This window comes from Nuphar pumila, chromosome 5, assembly GCF_984573655.1.
Source record: "Nuphar pumila chromosome 5, dmNupPumi1.hap1.1, whole genome shotgun sequence".
Lineage (NCBI taxonomy): Eukaryota > Viridiplantae > Streptophyta > Magnoliopsida > Nymphaeales > Nymphaeaceae > Nuphar > Nuphar pumila.
Genome location: NC_143253.1, coordinates 9228515 through 9231675, shown reverse-complemented (window position 1 = coordinate 9231675; position 3161 = coordinate 9228515).

Sequence of the window (3161 nt, the reverse complement as noted above, 5' to 3'; positions counted from 1 at the left end):
TCAGACAATAAACCCCCGCAACAAGCACATATATTTCCTCCCCTTTAAACTCTCTCTCTCTCTCTATCTCTCTCTCTCTCTCTCTCTCTATATATATATATATATATATATATATATATATATATATATCGTGAGTGCGTCGGCATGGTCCGGGTTGGATCCGAACCCGGATCAGACACCAAAAAAATCATCTTATTTTTTTCTTCTTCTTCTTCACCACCTTAGTATTGAGTGAGAGAGAGAGGCTAAACCCTTCCCCCAACACACACACACACGCATCCCCTCTCTTTTTCACAACTCCAGCTTGCCTATCAAAAATAAGATATGGGTTTGGATTTAATCTTTAATCCAAACTTATATTTTATAAAAACTATATATTAATTCAGTATTTAATTTAACCCATATATACATATATATATATATACATACCCGGCCCTCATATTTTTTGAATTTGCCATGTCGTATCTCTAAACCAGCACCTGAACCGAAACCCGCACCCCGTACCCATATGAGTTTATAATTGGTAGTAATGATAAGTTGTACCAACTGGGTCAGATCATACCCTATAGATGTAATCAGCACGGTTTATTTGCTAAGGATAAGATCTTGAACTGTATTTTTTTCATTCTTTTGAGACCTGAAACTTTGGTACATTATGGACTGCTAACTTTTTTATGACCTTAAACCCTAACTAAATATTCATGAAATCTGAAATAAAATCCAAATCAATACCCTCAATCATAAAAAAAAAAAATCATAGATCTATGCTAATTGAAAATTTTCTCACTTGGGTTGAAAATTTTCAAAACTTTAAGAGGGGTGCTTAATGTTAATGGAAAATAAAAAATAGCACAAAAAACCTTAAAGCCCTAATTAAATGTTCATGAAATCTGAAAAAAAAATCTAAATCAATACCCTCAATCATAAAAGAAAATCATAGATCTATGCTATATTAAAAAAATTTCCCACTTCGGTTGAAAATCTTCAAAACTTTAGGAGGGGCTCCAGCCCCTCCTCACCCCCGGATCCACCCTTGGTTACAATCACATTATTCAAAACACATTTTTTACTAAATAAGCATTTTGCATTTACATGATCTAATATAAAAAACGGAAATATATGAAAAAAAAAAAGGTGATTTCCAAGTTCGGTACATTCGTTAGTACCAAATATTTACGGTATGTAAAACTTTGGCCCTTATTGGAATCTCATGGCATGCAATGGCCTCCCATGTACCTTGTTTGTCCTTTCTTGTTGATATCGATCCGGTAGAATCTTTTCTGTTTTTGCTTTTATTTTAAAGTAATAGTAGAAAGAGACGTTTGGGTGTTCATTTCATCATTGACCAAAAATTTAGGGTGGCCTTTTAGATATTTATCATGCCATTTATTAAGTCAACAACAAGTGGATTGCTTTCATGGAACACCTAACATTTGCAAGCGATTTCATGGTAGTTGTAGCAAAGCTTTCACACTGATCCGGTGGACCCACATAGGGTCAGGCCTGACAATCACCAAGAGGCTCTGATCGGTTTGGGTTGGATAGAAGCCTGTTTTTGAAAGTAGACCCAGTTCACAGTTTTGCATCTATTTTTCAAGAAAATAATGCTAGGTTTTAACTGGGTGCTAACTGATAGGACTATGATTCCATCACATTTTTTATGATGCTCATCCACTGGATCTGGATGGCATCCGGGTAACTTAATGAGCCCCGCCTCTCTGCGAGGTAAATTCTAGTTAGTAATCATTTTGTTTCATTGTTATGAAAGAATTGTTAGTGTAAGCAACTTTTTGAACATGCATTACTGGGATCACTTGGCAAAGTTGATTAGAATTTGACTTGCTACAAAGGCTCCTGAGTCTATATATCCATCATCTTGGGAATTCGCCATCATTCAGATACTGTGCAACCTACATGTTTTTTTGCACGTTACTTTCTTGGATTTTCTTTCTTTGATCGGTTAATCTTTCTTGAAATGCCTTGATTTCCCACAAGAAAAGCAAGAACCCTTAATAGCGGCTCTTGGGTTCTTATTATGCATTCAACGCCCCCTTGAAATTCTTCCTGAATTTCAAGAAGTATGGATCCTTATGCTTTATCTCTTGAGTGGGTTCATGTAAGGTGACTTATATGTTCATGACTTCTGCCGTCTTTATATTTATTCATATGTTCTTACTAAAAAGCTAATTGCAGGGGAGCTCAGTTTAGGTGAGGCAAACAAGTTGAACGAACCGAGCTGGGCATGTTCGCGCTTAGCTTGTTTACCAATGGATTGAGCTTGTGACTCAGCTCGTGCTCATGTTTAGCCCAACTGAGCTTGAGCTTGGCTCGTCATTGAATGATATGAGCCGAACACAGGTTGGCTCGTGTAAAAACATTCTATGTTATAGAATATATATTTCTATATTACACATAATAGTTCATATTTTATGTGCATCCTTCTCTTTGTGTGTATATATACTATTTATACTATCTGAGCTGTGCCAAACACCTTGTGTTTGGGCTCGACTCGTTGAGGCTAAACGAGTTGCCCATGGGTCGGCTTGCCATCTATATGAACCAATCACGAATGAGTTCGTGACGAGCCCCCGAGCTGCTTGGTTCATTTACCATACCCTATAGTGTAGCCAATATTTTCTCAAATTATTATATATGTTGTTGGGCCACCTGCTTGTGTTTTTTTTTTTAGGATAAGGAACCCTCACCAAGAATTGGGTTACTTAATGGACCCGCTCCTTGCAAGGCAAAGCCCACTAGTTAAAGGCAGCAACACAACCAATGAGAGTCGAACTTGAGACCAAGGGGTCAGCACATTCTCTCCAGCAATGTTATCAGTATCGGTCCACGTTATGCCCACCCTAGACCGAAAGCAGTGCCCACCCTGGGCATTCGTACAGGTTTTCGATGCCTTGGTCCCATCTTTTTTTAGTTTGTTTAAAAGCTGACTTTCGGTTTAGGAGAAGCCATCAATTTCTTTTCTTAAATAAAAACCATTTCTTATGTCATAAGTGAGTTGAAAAAACAAGCCCTGTAATTTGGTCCCACATGCAAAATTATGCTTTAGTGTCTTGTACAACTAGTGGTATTCATCAGGAGAACTTGACAATTTTTACTATTTTTTTTTTTATGTTTGAGGTCAAAAGTTAAGTCGTCAAGAATAC